The sequence below is a fragment of the Ambystoma mexicanum genome, chromosome 8 (genome assembly GCF_040938575.1).
Source record: "Ambystoma mexicanum isolate Mex_15411 chromosome 8, UKY_AmexF1_1, whole genome shotgun sequence".
Taxonomy (NCBI): Eukaryota; Metazoa; Chordata; class Amphibia; order Caudata; family Ambystomatidae; genus Ambystoma; species Ambystoma mexicanum.
Genome location: NC_090929.1, coordinates 1,483,398,161 through 1,483,425,623, shown reverse-complemented (window position 1 = coordinate 1,483,425,623; position 27,463 = coordinate 1,483,398,161). Strand labels below are relative to the sequence as shown.

Below are 27,463 nucleotides of genomic sequence, written 5' to 3'. Positions count from 1 at the left end.
TTATTACGGATATTAGCTGGAAGATTCAATACATTTCTCTTCTGTTGTCTGAAAAGGCGCTTGTAATCTCTAATTTCTAAGTCAAAGACGTGCGAAAATTGAGCACAGATAGAATGTTTTGATGAGAAACTAGGGACTTGGGACCGAAACACTTGTAGCATATCAGAGTAGCAGACATTTGGGGAATCAGCAGTAAGGGATGTAGCAGCTACTGCCTGTGTCAAATAAAAATGAAAGGCCTCAACTGACTTCTCAGTCCATCGCAGTCTATTACCAGCATTGTTCACACAAAATTGACTTTGCAACATTCTGTCTCTCTGCATGTTGCAACTGCTACTATACTGCCAAACAGCTGTAAGTTGTTTATGGTCACTCGGCTCCGAATGCACAATTTTGAAATCCACAACATCATGGAACAGGGACACATTCGTGTACATATAGTCAATAATAGAGGCTGAAGCGCCCCGGGACCATGTTGAAGATGGAGGGATGTCGGAATAGAAAGCTCCGTTCAGCCTTGTGAGGTTATGATGTTTACTAAATTGTTCCCATTGTTTTATACGGCTGGAATTGCTTTGTTTAGTTGAATTAATGCAATCCAAATTATAGTCTCCTGCAATAAAAAAGTTTTTGAACCGCTCCATCCAAAAGGATTACGGTCAACATATCATTTAAGGCCTTCAAGAAGCATTCAACCGTAATCCCCGCTGGATTCCAATAAAGGTTAATAATGGCATATAATGTTGTGGATAATTTAAGTCTTGTCATTTGAATAAAGGCATTAGGTGAGGCCCACGGATAAATACTAGCGTTATTATCTGCCTGTATTGCAGTTAGGAGCCCACCACATGGTCTGCCACTCAAACCTTTATTGGCTGCTAGAGAGATCACATCGTGAGCATCCCAAATGGGATCAGTAGTCAACCAAGTTTCCTGAAGTAAAACTAGCTTATAGTTAGCTAGAGAACTAAGATCATTATTCACGAGTTTAGAGTGACCCCTCGTATTCCAACTGATGATAGAAAAATTACATAGCTCAGCAGCTTGACCTAGCTAATGCTGTTTTGAGGGAAACTGACAAAGTTTTTCACCTTGCAACTCATGAGCAAGATTTTTGTGGTTGACATGGGGAACTAATTGCTGTTGATTTGGAGCACCTAAGTCAGTAGCTTCCAATGATACCTCAAATCCTAGCTCATGCAATTGTTTTTGGGCCACCCAAATAGCATTCTGGACGATACGTGAGTCCATCCAAATTCGCACAACATTCGTTTTCGAAATGTTACAGAAGTCAACCAAAGCCAAGTCGTACGAACTAATATCTTCTAGAGAAGGCACATCAGAAAAAATACTCAGAATAGAGTTACGATTTAAGACATATTGAGGACTCGGGAGTGGCCTACAACTGAGTAATAAACTAAAATTAGCAGCTTTATACTGCAAAGGGGCTTGAATGGACAAATCATATATATAGGTGAATATGGTTGTAAAAAGTAGTGGAACGCTGCTTCCGACTGTTCCCGCTCACTTCAATCCCTGACTACAGTATTCAACTGTCCTGGATGAATTCTCATCATCTCCACCCCAGTCCAACTAAAACTGAAGCTCTCTTTTTTCCTTCCACTTAACTTTCCACTTCGTCCCTGTGCTTTCTTTTCCTACTTTTCTTTCTTTCACTGTCTCTTCTCATAATCTCCATGTTGTATTTATCTTCTTTTACTTTTTCTTCATATATGTCTAGCCTCCCTAAATCTGTCCATAAATCCTTGTGTCTTGCCATGCTCTCCATTTTCTCTTTGTTACTAATTTGCTAATGTTCTTTAATATTCTCACATCTCGACAATTGCTCGGCTCTACTGGTCGGACTTTCTCTTTCCCACCATCTCCACACAGTCTTTAATTCTACAACCCGTCTTTTTTAAATCTTTCTGTCTGCTCTCCTGTTACTTCTTCTCTCGGTTCTATTTCCCTTCTTCCTTTTGTGTCTCGCTTAATGTTTCACTTCTACGGTATTGTATCTAAATGCACCCACGGTCTCACTCCTCTCTACCTATCCTCTTGGATCTGTCTCCCTTCACGCCCTCTTTACTGTCAATCAATTCAGCATCCTTCTGTCCCTCAACCCCCTTGTACACATTGACCTTTCTGCTTCTAATTGCACCTAGATACTGGAACTCTCATCCCCAAGTCATTCGATCCTCGCCTTCATTACACATTGTACTGCTGTAGTTTCAACTTTCAGATTGCTAAACTCTGCCTTACACCTGGATTGTTAATTGCCATTTACATTTTCTCACTGTACCATCTACTTTCATATTGTAAAGGGGCCCGGGAGGTTAGGGGGGGATGTGGAACGTGCCCCCCCGGGTATATTTGGCTGCTGCGCCAGCGAGCCAAGGCCGGGTGATGGTCCGTTAACAGTTGCCGGTTTGACACCTTCTAAGTTGCCTGGACGTTCGCTGGCCCTGCTTATGCGGGCGGCCACATGGTAGGCCGCTGCAACGCAGGGGAGGGAGGAACAAAGGGTAGCGGTACACCAGCAGTTCGGGGCAGGCACCCATGGCCTCAGTAACGGGGCGAGCTCCATCACGAGGAGCGATTAGGACATGGGGTGGCTGGGCTCTTGTTTCTCACCAGAGCACAGCTGGTGATGGGGCCGCCCTCGTGCCCTGGGGGCTGCAGGGCACTGTGTATCACTGCAGGGTGTGGAGCAGCATCTGGGCCAGCAGGGGATCTTTCTCACCTGGTTTGGAAGGTCTCTTATCTGGATAGGATGCTTTCCCTGCGCCCTATCGGTGCGGCATCAGTGTTTTGGGGGTGCGATGCCATGTTTGGCCAGCAGGCAGCAGGTTAGTTCACCACCTAAGTCCTTTTTCTTTTTAGGGGTATAGGAGAGGTCGTTTTCTCAGTGGGTAATTTAAATTAATTTGTTTGGTGTATGTGTATATATAGTGGGGCTTGGGTGGGGGGTTCATTTGAGATGAGGTTTGGTGTTAGCATGGGGATTTAAGAAAGGGGGAGATGTGTGTCAGGACATGTCAGTAACAGGTAGCAACGTTTGTGGGTAAGTTGAGCAGGGGTCTAGGGGTTTTGGCTGCCCCAGCCATTGACTGGGGTGAGGGAGTGTGGTTGTACGGTGGTTCGCGAGAGTTCAAGGAGTATGGGAGGTATGGGCAGGGCGCCATCCACCACAAGACGTACCCTGGAAGAGACCTGGGAGGTTACCCCCCCCGTGTATGGCAGCGGGGCAACAGAGAGGGCAGAGTACGGACCCATGGAGGTCTACAATGGCGAGGGGGATTGGGGGTCAGGTGGGACACATCCACACTGAGTAGCGGGGGGACAGCCTGGATGGCTTCCACTCACCATAGAGATCAAGAGTGGTGGTGTGGACGCCCCACACGGGGATGAAATGCAGCAACCAAGTGGTAATGAGGCAACCAAGAGCGGGCATAAGGTTGTATAGGAGCACTCCAGGAGTAAGGGAGGCATGGACGGGACGTCATCCCCCCCTCAACAAGAGGAAGTTCTGGAGGGGCCAGGGCGATTGCCCTGAAAGTGGCAACAGGGCAACAGAGGGGGCTCAGTACGGTCCCATGGGGGTCTACAATGGCGAGGGGAGATGGGAGGGACACCATCACAACAGAGTTCAAGAGCAGCGGGGTGGACACCCCATACTAAAATGAAATGGAGCAATCAAGTTTACATTTTTCTTTCTGCAGCAGGAGTATGCTGGCAGTAAGAGAGAGGAGGAGGAAAGATGTTGCGGCCATAACGGATCAGACGGATAAGGACGGCCCGTTGACAAAGAACAGAAGTGCGCTGGTAGTAGGAGAGAAGAAGGGGTGACATGGTGGGGCCAGGATGTAGCAGGGAGGCCGTTTGCCAAGGAGGTGAGCACGGTAGACAAAGGTCGAGGTACCGGAGACATTGGGGGTGAACGTTGGTATATGGTGCATAAAGGGAACACGATGGCAAAGGGGTACTTGGTTGTGATATACCACATTGGGCTATTTAAGGGTCAAGAGTAAGGAGGAGGAAGGGTAAACCTACAGGTTAAGGAATGCAGTGCCATGTGAGGTTGGAGGTTTAAAGATGAAAGTTGGAAAGGGCAGTTGTGGATTTCTTGGATTTGTCGCACAAGGAGAGGATTAAGAAGGGGTCAAAAAGGGGAAGGGGGTTGGGAGGTGAGAGCCGGGTGCTGGTGATCATAAGGAAAAGTGGATCTGAGTGATTACACACACACACACACACACACACACACACACACACACACACACACACACACACGAGTGTTAGGATGTGAAATACCTGAGAAGAACAGAGCACTTCTTAAAGACATAGGGGTCAGCAGGAAAGCATTAGTGCATGTCAAGGACTTGCTGGGAGTGGGGGCAATTAAGTTTTCAGATAAGGTTAGGAGATGGGAAGAGTGCGATGAGAATAGATTGATATTTGGGATGGCATAATTCTTGACCATGGCCTTAACAAATGGCAAGTGTTTTTACTCTCGTGTTCGGGGCATCTTTATTAGCTACTTTACACATAAAGGGAGAGGGAGGGCAGGTGACAAGGGTAAGGGGTTGTACAGCATGCTGGAGCATACAAAGGAGTTGTTTCCAGAGTAATCAGCATGCGCTGACATTAATGCAGTAGGGGTGCAGGACGGCACCTTGTCATGCATTGTGGGTGGACAGTGATTAGAAGAGGGAATAAGGGGCATGGAGGAGCAAGGGCGCATATGCCAGTTAAAGTGGGGGCACAGGTGTGAATGCCTAAAGGCTTACCTGAATAAGGGAGAGTGCAAAGTTTTGGGGGCAGTGGGAATGAGCATCAGGCATCGTTTTTGAGTTGGCCAAAGAGGGGGCCCAAGGTAAGAAGGTATGCAGGGAGAATTTAGGGCAGCCAAGGAGTAGCGTGAAACAGTAAATAGATACATGGCAGAAGAGGACACGGCAGGGAGAAGGAATTAGACGTCATTACCCAGAAGATGTAATTTTTTTCCTATTGGGGAAGGGGTGATATTATGAAGTTATCATGTCATTAGTGTTAGAATATAATAATAATAATATGCATTTTCCTTAGCCCCAGGCTAATCCCTTTTTTGAGATCAAAACCCTGTTCTCTTAGTAAGGTTAAAAAAGGGGTTGCATTTGTCAGTCATTGAGTAAAACAAAATGGAAATGAGTTGTGGCTTTTTCTGTCAGTCAGTACAAAAAAAAGACTGGGTCTGTGTAGAGTGCATGTTTTAGCCGCCAGGCCTTCACTGATAAACCTTAGCTAAATAACATTAAAGGTAGGTCCTCCCATTCAACAACGTAAGAAAAGCTGTTTCAATATGGTTTCATTAAATGCTATGTAAAGACTGACTGCACTAAACAGCGGCTAGTTACACACCGAGTCATAGTGGTCAGCCCTTCCATTTTTCTTAAAAGCACAAAAGGTATCTTTTAAAGGTTGTGCAAATAGGGGGACCGTTGTTAGTTGAAGGGCCGGCGGGTTCTGTGTTTAAAGACCTCAAACACAAGTCACTGTCCGTTAACTGGTGGAAAGAGCATGTAATGAAGCCATAAGGAGAGACTCTTGACATAGCAGTAACATCTGTTGAATATGCAATTTGTCCTACCCTCTGGGGATTAGGTGTATTACTGTGTATGTAGTTTGAACATATTTGTGTAATTATCTGTTGCAAATGAATAACAAATGGCCTATGTTGATGCAGACTCCGTTTTTGTATAAGAAGTGACACAGTGAACCATTCAGGTACTTCACTTCTCCACTCTCTATGAAATACTGGTCGTGGATGAACCTGAAGTCTGCTCGAGTGTATGATATGCGCAAATTAAATCTTACCTTGCAATTTTGAAACTCTGTCTCAAATGCTCTATTTTTGTTTGAATTATAGCGCTTAGAAGTCTCAGCAGTGCAGCATTAAAATAGTAGCAGGAGTATTACATGGTTGGCTGGGATAGAAGATGTAGAGGATATGTGGAGAGAGGTAAGGAGGACATAGTAGAGGGGATCATGGCTGTTAATATGGTGAAAGGGATCCCCAGCATTTGTAGCAAGTGAACGGGACAAGCAATTAAAGGAGCATTTAATGGAGGGAGGATAGGCAATGGAATAGGTTGGCAAAGGGACAATAAAATATGGCATGAGGAAGAGGGGTGGAGAGTGATGCCAATTTAAGGTAGGTGTGGCGGGTGGCACCCAGTACGAAGGGGGGTGTGGCGGATCAATCATGGGCTGGGCGATCCTTGGCAGGGAAAATGTTAGCATCATGAGAAGGAGGGGAGTGGATGTAAAAGGTGCACAAATGGCACGGGGGCAGCGAGTAATGAGTGGTGGGTCAGTGAAGCAATTTCCACATGAAGCTGTTGGAGCTGCGATTGTGTGGCTTGGGTATATCAACACAAAAGGAATTAGAACAGCAAGAGCAGCAAGTAGGGGAAAATGATGCATGGGGTTGAAAGAACCAGTTATGATGGGGTGGGCTGTGCAAGGGGGCATGCCCAGGCGAAGAGTGAACACGCGTGACACATAACTTCTTTGGATGCCAAACCGGCCACATTTTTTAATCTCACAGCAAATCATGAATGCATTCCCAAAAATGTGACGTTACATATATTACACACGGTCAACAATTTCCACATAATTCACAACATTTTCTGCTAGCAAGTGGTCCAGGCGGACCATGTCTCTCCGCCCCGCCGGGGCGATGCATGGTGGTGAGGCCCTTTCCCCACCCCACCATGCCCTTCATGGGATGCGTCACTGGGAGGAAGCCCCCCTTCCTTACCGGGTCCTGCTGCCCCCTGGTCCTGCCGCCCCCTTCCCTGCGCCGGGAGCCTCTGGTCGTTGTGCCCCGTTCCGGCTCCAGAGACCCCCGGAAAGGGATCTGTCATCCATGGTCCTCCCCCACCTGCCTCCCTCCACAGCCCCCCTTCTCCTAAAACAGGGTGGTGGGATGGGAAAACAACTCCCAGGTGGCTCGAGGGCTACAGGCAGTGGTGCAGGCACAGCGGCGACAATCCAGCAGGGTGAGATGAAAACCTGTGCTCACCTCCCCCCCCTCTCCCCCCGGGGCACTATTTATGCCCCCAGGATGTGTGCTGCTGCACCCACTAACCCACTGAGTCTGAGCCTGCGAAAGCCACCTCCCCGCCCCCCCCCCCCCACTGGAGAGCCGGTTCCAACAGGCATCCATACGCCTGCTCCTTCTCCCCCAGCCGCCCCCTGCCCACCCAACCCAGCGACCCCGTAATTGCTGGATTTTCGCTTTGGAGTGACAGCATTTGTAAATAAGTGGAGTGGTTAAAACAAATGTGGGGTATCCAAGGGAGGGTCAGGTTGGACAATGGAATGGGCAGTTAGCATGACCTGATGGCACAAAGGAAAGTGATGGAGAAGGGTGAAAATATGTGGTACAGTGGGGTTCCCTGATATAGAAAACTAGTGGATCGGGTCGGGCAAGCATATAGGGACTGTCAATTGGAGGTTATGGTGCAGAGAACAGATGGGGACTTTAAAAAGGGACACAGAGCTATGGCTCAAGGAAGAGTGGTGCAGTTGGTGGCAGGAGCAGTGGGTGTGCGGGACAGCACCCTTAACATTGCAAGTGTCAATGGCACAAGTGTTTTTGAGGATGGCCTGAGGAGCACTGTGCGGTTAGCTTACAGGACCAGGGTTGTGAGTAGGGGGCAGAAGCGATGCAGGCTTGGGCTGGTAGCATGGGTGGAGTGGAGCGAGCGCACTGGTGTGGTGAGCAATGGCATTTGGTACATAAGGGAGAGGGTGGGGAGTTTTCTTTTGTTAAAGGATCTGGCAGGAGGTACTGGGGTCTGACCTTCCCCGGGGAGGAATGGGGGACACAAGTTACGGTGGGGGGCAGCCGAGTTCAGGAAGTGGGAGGATGTGTTGGTGGGATATGGGAACTTTGAGGGGTTGCTGAGTAAAGTGGTGGTATGTTATGAGGTAACTGCCGATGAAGTAGGACACACAGGGATTACATCCCTTTTACAGGGTACAGGGATTTGACCTGGTGACTATTCCTATCTAATCAAGAAGATACCCCAATTGAGGTTACATGCAACAGTCTACAAGACTTGAGCGGGAATTAGTGCATTCAGAGGCCTTGAGAACGACCACATTGGTCGAAACACGTGTCGGCTATTGTTACAATACAAAGAAGATTTCATTTTGAATGCTATGTGTAGACTACATTATTATTAGCATTATTTGTGCAACTGCAAGAGCAATAGATATGGTGTTTATGTTTACTCACTAAGATTATCAGTTCCAAGCGCGACGACAGTCTTTCAATAGTTTTTTGGATATTTTCACTGCATTGTGAACTTTTTTGTGGAGGGTTCTCATTTTTAAAGACTCCCGAAGCTGGTTTTTGTCTTTTATTTCTATATTTTTCACAAAAAACCCAATAGGTTGGTAACTAGCGCACAGTCCAAGGTATCAATCCACTCTTATTGGAGTTTTACATGTTATGAGGTAATGTTGGGGAGTGTGGATATACAACCTATCATGAAAAGGATGTGCCCTGCGAATGGGGTGGTGTATAGGGAGAGCGCTTGATCAAAATTTTGCAAGAAAGATGCTGCGATTTGGTGGGAGCAATGTCTTGCAATGGGGTGGCTGAAGTTAAGGGGAGTGTGAGGAAGGACAGGGGTCGGCAGAAATGCGGGGGTAAAGAGGGGGCTTGAGGTTTGATGCTGAAGTGGACTTTGAAAGTTGTCCACAGTAATGATAACTGAGAAAGTGGTGGCAATTGCGGCTGAGGGTTCAAAGAGAAGTGCCCGGGGACCAGAGTAGAGGGACAAATAGGGGAGTCTAGAGGACCGCAATGACAGTAGGATGGTTTACGTATTGCACCAGGGGGTGGCTAAGTCATTGTGGTCGCTAAATCATTGGGGTCGGCATGAGTGGAGAGGGTTAAGGGGGCGCTTTACAGATGGGGGCAGGATTGGTACTGCTAAAAACAAAAAGTGGCGGGACCGGATTTTAGGAAGAAACAGCAAACCGGTTCTTTGAAGGTTTTTCAATGGTGGTGATGGGGGAAGAAAGGACAGTTTTTGGTTACACTCCCATCAGGAGGAGAGAGAGAGAGAGGTATTAGAGAGAAGGAGTTCCGTCCTAAAGGAGCAGGAGAATTATGGTGGTGGGGCGGGGGAGCTAGGTTGGTTATAGGTAATATCAGGGAGTTTGGGCCGGGAGGAATTGAAGAGGTGGAATTTGAAGAATGTAGGGGGGTGTAATATGTGTCTCACAAGCTATCATTCTGCAGATATGGTACAGTTGGAGAACGGCACAATGGCGATATGGATATACGAATATTTGCTGTAAAGTGGCCGGGCAGAGAACAGTGGAGGAAGGTTTTGTAGTACACAATGGGGGAGGCAGAAAGATTTGGGGAGGTGAAGCATCAGGTATTTTTTCGAGTGGGGGCTTGAACAGTTACTGATGTGGGAAAACTGATGGAAGACTGGGACAGGTGGGCCAGCAGCATTAGTAATGTAGTTAGGTCAATAATGACCCAGCTAAGATTCCTGGATTGGCTCTCTTGGAAGAATTAAATGAAAGACTTGGTCATCTAAAATGATTGCGGCCATGGGGCATGAGAAGAATGTTGGGGGGTGTACGGCCAAAAGGGAGAGGTGTAAAGATCAAGAAGGGGTTTAAGGAACAACTAGTTATGGTTGGTAGAGTGCGGGGGTACAGGGAAGCTAGTGTAAAGAAGGGACCTGGTCAAGGAAAACAGGACTATGCGTCTTTGGTGGGGGGACAAGTACGAGATGATGGGACAGCAGGAAGTTGGTGGGAAAGTGTAAAGGTAAGTGGGTGTTCGGCAGAAAGAACACCTCTGGTGAGGGTTTTTCTGTGTTCCGGGGACAAGGTCAGTTAAAGGACTGTTTGGTGGAAGCCAAAGGGTTATCGCGGTAAAGAGGGTGGTAAGCGATGTTCAGACAGACAGGCTAGCCTGGGGTTGTAAGAAAGGGGAAGATGAGTGAAGGACGGGTGTTGGCTCTGGGAGAGGCCATGGATAAAGTTGGGAAAGACGGTGGCGAGTTGAAGGGGAAAGTCTGAGCGTTGTTGTGTAGATTAGCCCAAGGGTGTCCGTGGGGGCACGCAGAACGCATTTCCACCGGGTATATTTGGGCGTTGCACGGGCGGCCAACGAGCCGGATTCACATTAGGGGATAGAGTCCCCAACACTCTCTATATATAGGAGGTAGGAAGGGTCCAGCTACAGTTGGCGGTTTGACGCCTTGTTGCCTGCTCACCCACCCCTGAATGTCAATGAGATAAATGTTACCCAGGTTAACAAGTGACAGGGAGGGGGTTTCGGGCAATAAGAGTCGGTTTGTTGTTTAATTATGCTCTGTTTTTGCTAGCTGATGTGGCAGGTCAGCTTGGCATTTCGTTTAGGAGGAAGAGTTTGCTAGAACTGTTGGGGGGGGGGAGTAGGACAAGAGCAGAAGAGCTAAGGGAGAGGCGAAGCCGGGGACAAGGTCGATTAAAGGATGGTTGTGGACGCCAAAGGGGTATTATTGCGGTAAAGAGGGTGGTTAGCACTGTAAGAAAGGGGAAGAGGAGTGAAGGACGACTGGCGTTGGCTCGGGCAGAGGGCATGGCTAAAGTTGGGAAAGAAAGTGGGGCGTGTACGGAATATTGGAGGGTGGGAATGGAATGGAGTTTGGGGAGGAAGGAGGTCTAATATTACATATGCGTTAATGGTTTGGTTGGTCTGTAAGGCCGAAGAGCCAGGTTAGCCATGTTTGTAGGCTGTGCCAGCCGCAGTTCAGCGACCTTTAACCCTTACAGCGGGTCTGGGCGTTTTTGTTCAGTTTAACCCAAAAGGCTTTTGCTGAAGCACTAGATAAATCCCAATAAATATAAATGACGCTGAATTTTACAACTTGATTTAAAGACCACAGAGGGAAAAATCCCTAATCACCAATAAAAATGATTAAAACGCTTGATTTCCTGTCTCACTTGGCACAAGTGAGCAGTGCAGGCGCTGACTGACAAGGTTGCTTTGGGAGCCATGGCTGGGGAACGTTGTGATGATTTGTACAGCAACCTTAATGCCTCTTTAGCAACGTACGATCTCCCTTGAGAAGTGCGCGCCATTTCTGGGCTAGCAGGCTGGTATCCTCCTGGATAGCTCAGCAGCAGCGTGCTCGCCTTGGAAACAAGACGACACAAAGCAACAATCCCCGGGTCTGTGCTTAGAAACCTCTGGGTATTAAGCCGGTTATGAATACGCAACTAAGAGACATTCCTGTAACAGCGCCTCAATGCCGCCGGGCTGTGCCAGCGCTTTAAAAATGCAAATAAATAAATGGGATCTTCTGAATGGTATCCATTTGCAGATAGGATGTCCAGAAAGCGCTTGGAAAATCAGACTGAAATAAACCCTCGCCAATGCAGCCTGGGCAGTGAAGAAGCAGGGTGCGCCTGGAAGGCCTTTCCGAGAGGTCCCGGCTCCTGCGGGGCCTGTGGAGGGAGATGTTTGGGCGACCTGCTGTGTGCTGGGTTCACGAGAGCTGTGGAGAGAGGCGTGGAGTCCGGGCAGGGGGAGGGGAAGGGGGCAGGCGCAGGCGGCGCGGACGGAAACAAGCTGCCTGAAACTTCCATCAGTACCCGGCCAACTTCAGGCAGCTTCGCCCCGCCAGCCAGGCGGGATGTTTGGGCTTCTGCCGTCGGAAAGGAGGACGTCTGGCCAGGGAAGGGTCGGGTGAGGGAGCCAGCAAGCCCGGGACTCGCAGGAGAGTGGAGCCGTCTTTCCCTTGCCAGAGATTGGAGCGCCATGGAGGAAGGCAGTGGCGGTAAGGTTGGGGGGCTGCCTCGGTTCGTGAGAGGGCTGGGACGCCTTCACAATGAAGGAGCGCCGTGTGAGTCGCCTGCCCTTCTGCGCAGCACCCCGACTCCCCCTCCGCTCTGAAATGCGGGATGTCGTGTGCTAGGCGAAGGGCAGCATGGCCGGCAGGGGGCGCTTTGGGGGAACCCCGGAGGAGGATGCACGGGTATGCCCCACTGTCATCACAGGCAGTTGGGATGGATTTGGGCTGAGTGACCTGAATCGCACCTGGCTGCAGCCTATACAAAAACAACCAGTCGTGATTACAGGACTGGCCGCAGTGTAACCTCTTTCCGAGCTATTTTTGTTGTTGTTATAATGTACCTGGTTTAGTAGCCACTGGACCAGGAGCACACTGTTTGCACAATTTGTTCTTCAGTCCAGTCTGCAAGTGGGGTTTGACCCGTGTCCCCGACCCAGTGAGCTCCTCCGCAGTAGAATTACTGAATCCAATATTGTTTCTATAAACCATAACGGCACGGAAGGGTTGAGGGAGGGCGCGCTGTTCACAAAATGTTTCCGGCCCTAAGCGAGAGTGGAAACATTCGAAAAGCAGCGCAAGCCCCCGTGGTTTCCCGTAGGAGTGAGTGACTCTTCTGAAAAGGAATGATGCTGCAGCCCTCACGTTGTATGCGAGTAGCGCTGATCTGCTTTCCCTGTGCCCTTGTAGCGCTTCATACTCGGTGAAGCCCAGTAGTGCAGAAGCGAGGCAGTGAAAGGCAGGGGTGGGATCGGGCCGATGCGAGAAACTCAGAATGATTGACCCCGGTGGTCTAGCTTAATACCCCCATGTGTCTATCATAATGTATTGCTGTGCTATGGACTTACTGTGTTCCAGGTGTTCAACTCGCTACTGGCCAAATTGAATCCACAGCGGAGCCAATGCACGCCCGCTCCCTTTTGGTACTGGTGCAATTATGTTCACGTGGGCCTTAACCAGCGTCTTCGTGCGTGGCAGAAAAGGGTAGTATTAATTTCTCAACTCTAGGGCCTGGGATATCTGGGTTCTGCTGCCGCCTGATTCCCCAGTAATATCAGGTGTTCATATAGCGCTTCGAGGCCAGCGCTTCCTCCTGCTACTGCCGTTTTATAGTGGAATTCCACTCGACTTTCCGATTTGGGAGGATGAAATGCTGAGTCAGCACTTGCGCCCTATTCGAATTGGGCTCAAGTTGCGTTGCCCCGCCCCCCCCCCCCAATGTTCAGATAGCGCCGCTGCAGCGTGTGGGTGCTAGAAAGTTTTCAGAGATGTTTCTCTCTGGGGTTTTCCTTTCCTTGCGAGAGGGAGCACCGTCTCTGTGCGTTACATTGCTTTTAATGGGCGAGGCTATAAAAAGGGGGTGGGGGGTGGGGCGCTTTACACGGTCTGATGGTGATGCGTGGAAATCGTTTCATGTAGAGGGGTGTGCGCTTCACCTGGCACTGCCTGCGCATGGCTGCACGGATCTGCTCGCATAATTGCGTGGGAGCCTCGCACTCGAAGCCTTTATGCCCATCCCCCCACCCTCTCTCGGTGCCTGGAAGGGAGGCCGGGATACCCGGCGGGGTGTTACCTTACATCGCTCCGGCCTCGGCGGGAAGGCGTCACTTAAGCGCATCTTGTGGTCGCCCTCTGCCTTCGTGTAGTTTTGAGTGGCTTTGACTTTTAAGTCCCACGAGGCAGACTTCGTTTGTTTTTCCGATCACACACTCACGCGGGGGAAACCTGCAGCCCACCCTCGCGTTTCCGGGGTGCTCCCTGTCCTTGCAAAATGAGGCTTTCACCACAAATCCACACACACAAATAAATCCAGTGCACCTTCTCATTCGGGTTCTTTTTGATGCAGTCCTCGTGGTGTTTGGCGAAGGGGATTCTATCCTGTCAACAGTGCCGCTCTTTTTTGGGGTGACTGTAGACCCACAGCTGGTGTTCAGAATAGCTTTGTTTTGTACTTGGCGCCCGATGCGGCCGTCGCGGCGCTGTAGATAGGCGTTCGAGGATGCCCCAGTTCCGGTCACTGGCCTGGCCCCTGGGCAGGATTCTGGGCACACGGTGGTCAAGGCTGGTTCTGCCTGGACACACGGGTGCCTTCCAGTCCAGCTGCTTCCTGCTGAAGACGCGCACCCCCCCCCCCCGCCCCCGGGTTGGGCGCGGGGAGCGATCTGCTCCCACCTCCTCCGCCCGCTTGCTTGTAGATCCCTCGCCGGCAGGTTGCCCACCCGTCCCTGGTGTTAGTGCCCCACTCCCTTGCAATCTGCCATGTAAAGTCCCCCTGTTGCTTCCTGAAGTCACTGCGTGCTCGATAGGGCCCCAAAACAACGGAAGTGCACCCGGAAGGGTCTGTGCCTCGTGCCTTACACCCTGCACCCCTTTACTTGGATATCAACCCGAAGGGCTTTGTTGCCCCCCTGACCCTTATCAAACGGGGAAAGCAAGTTCCCATTTTTAACACTCGACTCGTATATCTAAAGGTTCCTCCACACTGGAATGACGAACCATGTGTTGATTTAAACTGTTAACTTGTGTAATACGGGTCACTAACTGTTCTCATGCGTGTAGGTAGTTGTTCCTTAAGCCACATGCGATAAATATGCACTACATATTACGTAAATAGTTAAACCAGAGTCGAACTTGATAAAAAAAAAAAACAGGCCCTGCCATAAACAAAAAAAAATGTTTGCGCACGATTGTGAAATGATTTTCATTACTTTTAGGAGTTTTTTGTTTTAATGCACATTGGGTCAGTAACAGAACCCATCAGTTGCGCATTGCATGACGGCCATGACCTCGTTCCAATGGCGCACACTACTCTGTCCCATGGCCATTTGCGCCGGCGCTTGGACAGTATGCTTCCTCATCTGCCGCTGTTCCCCCCCCCCCCCCCCGCCCCCAATGTTCCCGGCCGGCAGCAGAAGGGTCCTGCCCTCATTGTACGGCTGTTGCCCGGCGATAAAGCCCCAGGGCTCACGCCCCGAGAGCATGCGGCCTGTCTGCGTCTGTCTGTGGGCCTGTTTACCCAGACTGCGCTGGCAGGGTGACTGGCAGGGCTGTCTGCCCCAGCACACTGCACGTCTTGTGCTCCCGCAGGGCAGGGCGCTTGCCAGAGGCTGCACTGAGTCATGCCATCGGCTCCGACGTGGACTGCAGTCCTTTGCAACTAAGTTATGTGTGTTTTATGCTAGGCAAACCTCTGCTGCAGCAGCACACTGTAGACCCGATTCATGGCAATTTTTGCACGGTTCAAAGTGACTTTGCATTGCTGAAAATGACTTTGCATTGCCGACACAAACCCTCATTCATGGAACTGTACAACGTGTATATTTGCAGTGCAAAGTCATTTTGTACTGCAAAAAGGACGTTGTACTGACGTGGCACTGCAAAAATACACTTTGCAGTTCAATGAATTAGGGTTTGAGTCGGCAGTGCAAAGTCACTTGGAACCGTGCAAAGAATTTCGTGAATCGGGTCCTGTGTGTCTGTTGTCCTCCCGCCTTTAAAGGCAGGAATACAGAAATGGCGGCCACCAGAGTGACATGGCGAGAGTAGTTATGGCCGAGTATGCCACGGTGCACCCATGTTCCATTTCTGGCAGCAAAGAGCGACATTGAATCCCACAGTGAAGGGTGCCCATTTATATTTAGCGTTCCCTGCTGGTTTTGACCCCAAACCTTGATCAGGCTGTGTGTGGCACTGTCTTCCATCTGGTGTGAAAACTTTCATAACCTCTGAGTCACTTTGATGAAGAGTGGCCCAGTTGCCTACTAACCCCTGCCACAGCATAAGCCTGATTCAGGCGTGCTAGCGATTGTAGTTCACCTTTGGGTTTCACCAGTATTGTGCTGCAAGTCCAAGCGCGCAACGCACTTTGTCTGGGCAGCATTGCTCCGAATGCCATGGGGTCAATTATCTGTTACTCTAAAAAGAAGACCTATAGGGCCTGATTCATGGAATGTTTGCCCGGTGCAAAGTCACTTTTCAGCAGTTCAAATTCACCCTGAACCAGGCAAATATTCCATGAATTGGGTCCATAGTTCTTTTATTTTATTTATAAGCTGTTCTTGCACTTAAGCCAATGCCTTCACGCTGCTTCACCTCCGCCCGCAGCCTGTATTGTGCTGCAAGTCCAAGCACGCAAACCACTTTCTGCTAAGACTGGACAACTCTTGCTCTTAATGACATGGGCCCAGTTTGCAACTGTATAGTTGTCTGTTCTACCAAGAAGCCATATATTTATTTTGGTTCAAGTTATAAGTATATTGCCCCTCAGCCGCATACTAGCCGCTCAGCAGGTAGGCACATTTTTGCATCTGCTGTGCAGGAGGTTGGGACTTCAGTTCCAGGCCAGCATGGCATGGAAAAGGAGGCGGGGCAGGCACCATTTGAGCTTGGCTTGTTGCCGGATTGTGGTGGTCGAATGGTCATGAAGCCTATTCAGCTGGTGGCAGGAAGGGGTGAGGTTTGGGCATGTTATTAACAGTCCAAGGGTTTTTCTCTTTTTCACACTCCTCAGGTACTCTCCATACGAAAGGACCTGATCACGTTGTTCCAGTGCTTTGTGCCTTCAATGTCTAACCTCCAAGTCTTTTCCTCCTTCCCACCTGCTGGAAGACCAAACCTGTAGGCGGCTGTAGGTGGCCAGTGTGTCAGTGGATGTAGACCTTGGCTTGCACCAGAATGATCGGCTTGGGCATGGTGGGAAAGGTTTTCATGTGGTGCTTTGCCCACTGGCTGTAATACATGCGAGGGGAGAGTGATGTCCTTGTAGGGGAGCGTGAGGGCTTTTATGCAAGAGTGGCTGTAATCTATGCAGGGGAGTGAGAGGACCTTGATGCAAGAGTGGCTGTAACCTATGCAGGTGAGCGTCAGGGCCTAGATGCAAGAGTGGCTGGAGTCCATGCAGGGGAGTGTGAGGGCCTTGATGCAAGAGTGGCTGTAATCTATGCAGGGGAGTGTGAGGGTCTTGATGAAAGAGTGGCTGTAATCTATGCAAGGAAGCGTGAGGGCCTTGATGCAAGTGTGGCTGTGATCTATCACAGCGAGTGAGGGCCTTAATGAGTTACACCCCATACCTACAGTCCAATACTCCTAGGTTGTCTTTGACCTCCACAGTATCTTGGCGGCAAGAGGAGGGCGAGATTAGAAGGGAATGCATGATGCAGAGGCCTCTAATTTCTCATAGGAAAAAGGACATTTGACGCCTTGATAACCACACATTCTGTGAAAGGGGCACATCGTAATGTGACCATGTACATCTATCCAAGAAGTCAAGGTTTGAAGACGGCGTCATATGTTCCTTCTCCCTGCGTGCCCTTCAGAGCAGTGCCAGCTGGGCGCTGAGCTGCCCTGAAGCCTGGCAGGACATAGGGCGCCGCGGGCCACAGAAGACGCCACTGAGCTCAGTTTTCCCGTTCGTAACCAAAATGTGTTAAAGGCAATGCAGTATGGTGCTAGACGTGTGTTAGACAACCTTCAAATGCCATTGTATATCCTTGTGTTATAAGGGCATGCTTGAGTAAATTTTGCACCACGTTTCATTGCTCGGGCTGCAGGAGGGATGGGGTAGTATTGGTGTGTGCGTGTGTGTGCGTGCGCGTGCGCGGGTGGTCGAATTGCGTTTAATTGTGATGTCTGGGAATAAGAAAACGCAGATGTACTTTGTTATCAGTGACCCTGAACTGATTATAAACTTTAGAACAAGAGTCGGTTGCACTCAACCAAAAAAATCCAGAACAAATCTCTTGAGTGCTAAAGAATGCACGCGACTACTATTAACATTCCCATAATATACAGGAGCGTTAGTCGCCGGCACACACTCTCAACCATAGAAGGGCTTGAAAGTAAGAAGAGCAGGTAAGTGGGGCAGGGAGCAGGCCAGGTCACTCAACACAGTATCTCTTCATGGAATCCAAGCCTGCAGATTTGCATAAAAGCAAAGAGCATTTTGGGAACCTAAGACTGCCTACAATTTTATATTTGAAACCGGTTTGTGGCAGTGATTCAGTAAGAAAGTAATGGAAGTTGGACTTGGCTCTTTTCGTTGTCCACAATACACACCCTAACATAGAAATGTCTGTAAATTGCAAGACATGTGAATGGGATATAAGGCTTTGACTGTTCCTGCACTTAAATCTCTTATCTCGGCTTGGCAAGAGTTTTGCGAGTTTCCTGGGCTAGTCCCTGGACTTTGGGACTGAGCAGAGATCCGGCAGCGCTCCAGCGAGACATACTAGTGCCCGAACTTATTCTGGCCCATTTTCTATGCTGATTGTGCAGCAATCTACAACTGTATGGGCTATCACCCACTTTGGGTCGCTACAAAAGGGGTGCTGTTTTGACATAAACAAATTCGAGGAGTCTCTTGACTTATTTAGATTGCAGCGTACTGCACCATTAATGGGTACCTCTCTTTCAGAAAGGCAGTGGTATCCGCCTGCACTGGACAAACTAATTGGGAAATTCCCAGGGCTGTTCTCATCTGAAAGGCCCTTTATTTGTCACGGCGCCCAGATATTAGACCCGCTTCACTGCACAGCAATCCCGACAAACAAAAAGACACTGCCCAAGCGGCAAAAGGAGATATTTTGTCGTAAATGCCGACATCTCCCTAAAACCCAAAACAACTCATCAAAACATAAATTGAAGAAAGCATGGCTGGAAAGGCTCCTGGAAATGATTTCACACCACAAATTAGCAATCGAAAAAGTCACTTCATGTTTCTCGGTCCAATAGCCAAAGCTCTGTAGGCCCGTCCCCGCGATTGTCAACATGTGTCCATGAAGATCGCTCCAGTGTGCAATGCCATGCCCGCTGAGCTCCCAATGTGCCGCCAACTGGACGATTGTAATCGTTGACCAAAAGTGAGTGGTATGATCGGGACCACGTGGACGATGAAAGGCGCGAGTGAAGGGCGCAGGAAGGATCGATGACTGCATAAGGCTGTACTGCTCAACGATCATGTTGTGGTGGATTGAACCCACCACACAACTTGTACTGTGTTGCATGCAGGAGATTGTTCAAGCAAACACCCAGTTAATGGATTACCTCATCCCGAAATCAAATTTCTGGCCTCTGCCAAGATTCCTGCTTTACTCTTCAAGGACATGGAACAACCAGCCTGGATGTTACAATGTTTGCAGGCGTAGAGGCTCCGGCGACCATGACCGCAAGTTGCTTAGCAGAAGCATCTGCGCAACTTTTTCTCGTTGATCAGCTGTACCTCCAATTCCCTTGTCACTCAAACATCCTCCCTTTTTTACTTGCTTTATATCTTCCAAATAATCAGTTGATTGTCTTGTCGTTCAGCAAGATGGAAGCAGGCAGGATGAGGTCCATGAGACCGGAGATGTAGGGGTGTGGGACTTTAAAGGGTTAAGATAGAGCATATGGGGATGCACTTGTGTATGACATAAGCTCAGTGTTCGGGATTGTGTATGAAGGAAAATTAGGACCCACCTAGAAGCCATTTAAAGGATATTGAATCCTATGCAATAGACAAAGAGGTATTGTAAGCATCTCATTTCACCATTAGATTGTGGCACACTGCGGGCTAGCTCCTCCTTCAGCAGATATAGCTCCTGTCAATGGGTGAAGGCTGATACCCAGGGGTTGCTTGTCATTCCTGCTTCTCAAGTCTTTATTTCTACATCTCAAGCCTTTGGGGAGCCGATCCCTGCAGCATTTGGGTTCCGCCCTGCAGGATCAAGGTTACGCCTGGCTCCTGCCTGCGGTGCCTAGGCCGCTCGCCCCCGCGGTGCCTAGGCCCCTCGCCCCCGCGGTGCCTAGGCCCCTCGCCCCCGCGGTGCCTAGGCCCCTCGCCCCCGCGGTGCCTAGGCCCCTCGCCCCCGCGGTGCCTAGGTCCATCGCCCCCGCCCTGCCTAGGCCCCTCGCCCCCGCCCTGCCTAGGCCCCTCGCCCCCGCCCTGCCTAGGCCCCTCGCCCCCGCCCTGCCTAGGCCCCTCGCCCCTGCCCTGCCCTGCCTAGGCCCCTCGCCCCTGCCCTGCCCTGTCTAGGCCCCTCGCCCCCGCCCCGCCCTGCCTAGGCCCCTCGCCCCCGCCCCGCCCTGCCTAGGCCCCTCGCCCCCGCCCCGCCCTGCCTAGGCCCCTCGCCCCCGCCCTGCCTAGGCCCCTCTCTCAATATCAAGTCTCCACCCTACAGTTTCAAGGCCCCTCCCGCTTGAACCCACCTTTTGGCCTTATGTTGGGTGAAACTACTACTGGTGTTAGGATGCGCGTTGCAAATGACAAAAAACGATCTGAAATACTGGCCTTGAGGCTGACTCTCTATAGGTGCAAGGTTAGTAACCCCCACTTTCAGCTCTTTTGCTAGAATTTCTGAGTAGACTTCTATCTTCTGAGCACAATAGTTTTCCACACAGCTGGAATGTTCAGTCCATAGCCAATTGTTTGTTTTACACAGGTGATTGATCATAAATGATTATGCGTGTATCCGGCCTAACCTGAAGACCTTTTCATCTCTCAAAAACCTCCTCCCACCGAATCTATGTGATCACTCCGCCACCCATAATGTAGACAATTTAATTGCCGACCCTCATTATGGCGCGGGCGGTGATCACATAGATCACTGTGCCCTACATCACCCCTATCCACCTCCCCCCACCCTACCCATTTACCTTTTCGGCGGCAAACTCTGAAGTGTGCCGCCGTCTCTCCCCCGACCCTGCGGCGTCAGTTCTCGGCCTCTAACGTGGGTCTAAACTGGCATTGCATGGTCCTTTCTAAAAAAAAAAAAATATTTATTTATTGTCCCTTTTTTTTTTTTTCTTCCCATTTTTTGTTCTTTTTTGTCCCACGCTCCCATCGAATGGAAGCGGCGAACACCCCCGCAATCCCCGACCCCCACTACACCGACAAAAGGGAGCGGGGAACACCCTCGCTCCCTTTATTCAGTGTAGTGGAGGTCAGCCTGAAATGGTTGACATTTTCGGTGTGAAATTTGGGTATTGTTCCCTCCCACCAACCCCAATTTTGTGTCACAGTTTACACACTCGTGCAAGTAGTTTCCAGCCACGTTTTGGACATTTCCAACAATTTCTCATTCAGCAGCTTCATGCATTTTTATTGGGGTCCATTTTTGGCAGAACTGAAGATGGTCTGGTCTGTGAGACGGTTTTCCAGGTTCATGTATGCCCTCGGATGTTTGCCAAGAGCTGGATCCCTCTTGACTCCATTCTACAGTGGTCGATGTGCTTTCCAAGGACCGATTTATCAGAATTCGAAGCCGGTGTCCGCGGGGGAGAAGTTTCCCAGCCCCTGGGACTACTTTTGACTATTAGTTGTGTGGTCCCCCTAGTCCCTTGAAGTGTACAATTATAAGGTTTCACACACATATGCATCTGTGTTTTGAAAGTTTCTTGGGTGCTGTCTGCTCCAAGCTACCTTTTTGCAAATCACACAGTGGCACTAACTCAGTTAGACTTTCTTTGGAACTTCCCAGTAAAGCATATATTGTGCAATCCCGTATGTATGTTTCTACTAACACCAGCTCATGATGGGTGCATAAAGACCTTCCACCTGAAACGCGAACTTGGAATTCGTCATTTCAGCCAGGTCACGCATGTGACATCGCCACCTATGACCGGAAGTTCACCACCAGTTCAGGGCCAGATGAGCAGCCATGCATTGAGAGCTCTCACCCTGGGTGAATAACCTGTATATGAAATGGCACTGCCCTATAGGAGCAAGACCATTCTCTGAAGCAAAAGGCTGGCAGTTGTGCTAAATTGCATACCCACAATGCATTGCACACGTGACTCTGAACTGAGGGCGAATGGCTACTTGCTGGCACTCTGGCATGTGCCCCAGCTGAAATGGTGCATTATTTAGATGTAGACCCAATGGTAGGTGTTTTGTGTTTGTGGATCCACGGGTACGTAGGGATGGCATTAACGCAGCACCTACCTACCTACCTACCAAGCACGCAAAGGAACGCTGCACAAAAAAGGGCAGAATACGGTGAGAGTCAGGGGAGGGGCGAAGGGGTGAGGGATGGTTGGTTGAGCAAGCCCCTCCCTTTTCCACTACAGATCAAAGTTAATGGGATGGGGCTGGAATTGTATGCAGTATTTAAAGTGTGTTTGCAACCTGTAAAGGAACTTTCAAATGAATGTTTAAAGGAGAGTTCCGGGACTTTTTTTTTATTGTCCCTACGGGTCGGCCATGTGTTTGTAAGCATAAATCGGTAGATCGTAGGAAACTTTCCTATGGACCTTACCCGACTTTTCGCCCCTTATCGCACTCGAAATCAGCCTCCATTTTGTGATAATCCTATCATTCCGCCGCATCGACCTGGCTCACCTGCCTTTGCGGCACTAAATCAAATCCCCCGCCCCTGAAACAGACTTTATCAAAACATTCATATTCCCCGCCTCTATCCGTGACGTGACTGTGCTGCGTAGGCAAACGCGCCCAGGCGTCTTCTACGCGACTCCACACAGACCCCGGAAATCAACACAGATCAGCTCACAATACAGCGCACCACAATTCGGAATATGAAACTGTACTTTGAAATCAAACCGCAAGATTGTAAATGTGGTAAAGTACATTTATTTGACATCAAATGTTTAGAGAATATTCAGCGATTTGCATTTTTATTTGCTCATGTTCCAAAAAGTTCGTATTGAGGAACGCGATGGTCCTTTGCTGTACACAGGGTCTTAGAGCATCTCACAATACAGCACCACAATTCGGAATGTGAAACCGTGGTTTAAAAGCAAACGGCAAGATTGTACATTTGGCAAAGTACGTTTATTGGACATCAAATGTTTAGAGAATATTCAGCGATTTGCATTTTTCTTTGCTCTCGATCCAAATTAGTTCGTCTTGAGGGAAGCGATGTTCGTGTGCAGTACACAGGGTGTTGGTTTACGATAAAAATAAGCTCTTCTGTCGCACTGATAATCGCATGGCTGTTCCAACAACGAGGCGCTAGGCCACCACAATGGTAGGTATGTTGCATCTAACCGTTAGTACCGCGTAAGGGCATACTTGTACTTGGCGATCGTCCCATAAAATGGTCAGGGTGGTAACGTTGTTCACGCGGAGAAGCAACTGGCGGCTGTAGAAGCCGTCCGCCGGTGTCTGGTACTCGTGACACAGACAGTAGTGAATGATGTACCTAAAAACATAAAAAATGAAATTAGTCTCACCATCAGATCCTTATTAAAATTATTCATTTCATAGCGAGGACAGCGCTACTGGGTGTACACAAGTGTTTAAAGGCGTGGCGAGGCATGGAGGGGGGGGGGAGTGCAGGTGGAGAGTGGAAGGGCCCAGGACTGAGGTCGCAGACAGTGGACCAGTTGTAGCAGGGGAGAGGGAGAGAGAAAGCAGAAGCAAAGAGGAAGGTTTTGAGGTGCTTCAGTAAAAGCAGATGTTTCTCCTCAAGATAGTGCGCGGTAGAAAACAATATGCCACATAGAACGAACAAGTACAACTGAACCCGTCTTTAAAGCCACTGTATAGTAATGAAATTGCGGTATAAACTCATCAAAAGTTACTTACATTATATTTGCATTTTCCATTGTGTCTCTGTGTAGGGCAGACCCGAAACACCACTCCTTCTTTGCCGACGTTACTTCTTCTAATGAACGTGGCTCATCGTTTCGTTTCTGAAATTTTATTCATTATCTTTTCTTAGTCTTTCAGGATGGTCCCGGCCTGTCAAGGTCAAATCACAATAGAACCTTATATTGGGTCGTGGGCCGTTCCGCCACCCGAGCAAAACATCAAAGCAGCTGACCTTCACTTTGAGCGAGCACACATTTCTAGTTAGCTGCAGTTAGTTTTAGGGACATCTTGTCTGCGTGCCTTTTTTTTTATTGTCCCTATGGGTCGGCCATGTTTTTGCAATACGGAAACATTCTATAATTTTTGTAAAAATGATTTATATTACTGTTTGGTTTAATTGCAATGGGCCTGCAACATGAGGAGACTCGAGAGAACAGACAATCAAATTACAATCATTTAAACCGTGATGTGTATTTCTCAATGAGCTCTGCTTTAGGTGGACATGGAACAGAGGCAATGTTGGGTGGCAATGCAGTTGTCCCCTGCATAGGTTCGTTCACCACTCCATGTATGTGCCTATCGAGGACATCTACGATAAGTCTCTCAATAAACTCATATTGCATATCCTCAAACACTGGTTTGATCACCCATTGTTTACTTCTTTTAGTGAAGGCCTTATTGTAGCGAAGCGTCCCTAAAGTTCCGGTCGTCCTACTTTGTTGACGGCCAACATTATGGTTATGTGCCAAGACCGCTAAAAGAGTCCGATTTATCATGCCTTCCATGCCAAAATGCAATCTTTTGGGCCTGTACTTGAGGCACATATTGTGGAACACCTCCAAATCTCCTGTGTGGCAGAATTCCGTGAGTCCCCTCAAAGCTTTTGTTATAGTTTTATCAAATACAATCTTTTCAATGGCTTTGTGAGTGGGTGATGAAGGAATCAACCACTTCTTCTTCCGTGCCTCCTCTGTGGACAAATGGCCATGTTCACATTTGTGGAAATGCTCATTTGTCGACCATCGATGTACGTTGCTACAGTGCAACATTACTGACCGCCATTTTTCCAGTAGAATTTCCAACGACCCTTCACATGTTTTTGAGCTCCACCAAAGATGGTTGCTGATTGACTTGGACCACTGTGAAATACCTTGCAATTCTTTTTTTTTACCTGCAGCAGACAATTTTTTATTGATTGATTTTGCAAGATGCCAAACGTCAAATTGGTGATTTATATTTTTGTACTGTTCTCTCATTGTCTTGGCAATTGAAACGTGTCTGTCCGTGGCTATCAGGTCGATCACCATTCCCCGCGATTGTAGTTCTTGCAATGATGCTACAAAGCCAACTTTCTCCATGGCCACTGAGGATGTACTTTGTGACACCTGCACGACCACCGAACTCACAATTTTCTTACTTTCCATGTCCTGAAAGTGGTAGGTGCAGTACTTGGCTGAAAATCCTGGGCTGTCGCACTGTCCATCACCGGCTAGCCTGAAGCGTTTGCCCGCGAATGTACTTTCCATTGACATTTTTTCCATTCTCCAAGCTTCGCTGATGGCTGGAAATAGATAATCGGTTTGGTATTTGTAGAACTGACTTTTCGCAATGAAATGGATTCCCACAAACTGAAAGAAATACTGTAACTTTTTAAAACTTGAACCACTAAAAAGTGCGGCCGCTGCACAAAGTAGATTGCCTGCTGGCAGTTGCCCCAGCATGGGTTGTGCAGACCATGCGAACGGATGATATTGTGTACAGGTGGCATGTATTTTAAGGTTAGTGCCTCGAATTGCACGAGTCACATTAATCAATGGCTCCCCACATACTTCCCCACCAACCGAATGCCCACATTTCATCATCATAATAATATCCATCAAACAGCTATCGAATACAATGAATTTGGCCTCTTTCCTTATACTTTCACTCTGCATCCCAGCTGGTTCGGCCTGTAACGTTGAGGACATGTCACTCGCATGAAAGGTACAATCTCTGATATCGTCTTCCGCTATGCTGAGTGATATTGATGGTGTTTCATTGTCGTCCACGTCATTCTCTTCCATTGCAACATCTGTTCCTTGTCCGGAGATGGGAGAAAAAAACAATGTCTTCAACTTTCGCGCGCTCTTATTTTTTGCGGGTGTGGATTCTGTGAATTGATCTCCGACTGCATCCAAACTACCAGGAGGACATTCACTATCAATGGCTGGTGGTGGTATAGCTCCGTTGTCAATCACTTCATATTCTTCCCATTGGCACGATGCATCTCCAGTCTCAAGTCCCTGCCAAAAGGTTTGACAAGCAACATCTCTCGTTCGCTTCACTGTCTGTGTAGATTTAGTTCTTACACCCACTCGCAACTAGAGGACAGATTAGAAAAGGGATGTTCAGTTTAAACACAACTTACAGTATTGAACTATTGACAGTGAAAGACAACATAATATAGTGAACAGGACACTAACCTTCTTTTGCTTTCTTTTCTTTGAAACTTTCTTGCCTCGAACTTCAACATCTGGACGCTGTTGCTCCGACTCGTGTGTGCATGTCTCCACTTCCTCTCGCGCTGCAACGACTATATTTTCATGATAAGCACATCCATCACTCACTGAGGCTCCATCGACTCCCTGAAACATAGAACTTTCATTAGTATGTATAATAATATTGAAAACACAAAATGTACTTGGGGACCAATACCCATACGTACATCTCAATAGCAAAACACGAATGAACGCATTGTGTAGAACATTCAAACGACAATAGTTCACGCATTGTTGATCTAGTTAGATTGAACTGTCAAGATCCATACCTCGGGCTCCGCATAGACTTCCATTGATGATATTATTGAAGATGACGCTTCAGCAACTCCCTGAAACACAGTAATTGCATTAGTATGCTTTTCTATTTTGTTAAAAAGAACATAAACTTTGAGCAGGCGTCAACGGCTCATCTAAATAGACCTGCACAAATGATCAGTTGTCTAAAATAAATAATGGATATGTAAATATGATTCGATTTGCTCGATCGTTGGAAGTGTCACCACCCAGAGATCTGCATCAACTACTAGGGGTGATGTTCTTGTAGAAGAAGCTCCGTCATCTCCCTGAAACATAGTACTTGCGTTAATAAAGAAGGAAGTATAGCGGATGTAATCACGTCATATGATTTCGCTTGATCGAACTGTCAGTATCCATACCTCGAAATGCATAAGAACATCAAGGGACGATGTAACTGCGGTGCACACTTCTGCAAGCTGTTGCGCCGACCCGTAACTGCATGCTCCCCCTTCTACTTGGACTAATGCTCCATCGACTCCCTGAAACATAGGACTTTCATTAGTAATGAACACAATATTGAAAAAAGAAGACAAATAGGAGGGCGACGACAGAAGGACATATCAATGGCTAAAAACGAAAGAAACGTACCTCGAGCATCTGAGTGACATCTACGGTTGTCGTCAATGCGTTGGACTCCTCAGCATCTCCCTGAAAGACAGTACTTGCATTATTTTGGATAACAATAATTATAACTGAAAACAAAGACTAGAGGACGAGTACAAGGGTGTACCATTAGGTAAAATAATTACACGATCAATTAAAACTATTGATTTACATGCCTAAAACAAGTCAGTGTCAGAATAGCTAAGTAAGATTACCCGATAGGCGCTTGAAGTGGCTGATGACTGCAATAACGACACGGATGGAGAATCTTCCGCCTTCATATTGAGTGGATACATAAATGGGGAAATTATTGTTAGCTACTGCTACACACTACCGCAAGGCCGAGAACTAGATCCGTAAACTTGACTCACCAGTGGAGGCATGTGGACGAATAGAGTGGGAATAGCGGTTGAGAGCAATTTTCGCCTCGCTCGCGGTGTTTTCTTCTTTATTAGCAATGATGTGGAGTACATGTCTGGGCTAAAGTGCCTGCTGCAGATGCGGTATCGATCACCCCTCTTGTCCGCAAAGACTTCTAGGACTCTACTTTCTAGCTCAGAGGCTGGATATCCGCAATATCGGACCCATCCTCTTATCTGATCTATTGTCTTAGGGAAAACATGCATTATAGTACCTTCAGATTTGTT

At 48.4% G+C, this 27,463-nt stretch overlaps 1 protein-coding gene across 3 annotated transcripts in view; it reads left to right on the top strand.

Annotated features, from left to right (window-relative positions):
- The window catches only part of LZTS2 (leucine zipper tumor suppressor 2), a 738,816-nt gene that overhangs the window by 470,274 nt on the left and 241,079 nt on the right, over positions 1–27,463 (top strand). The window contains exon 1 of one of the 3 annotated variants that reach the window (XM_069611661.1): positions 11,630–11,843. The exons of the other annotated variants lie outside the window; for them this stretch is intronic. The gene's annotated coding sequence lies outside the window, so the exon portion shown is untranslated. Of the gene's footprint in view, positions 1–11,629; positions 11,844–27,463 lie in introns of those variants that run through there. 3 annotated transcript variants of the gene reach the window in all.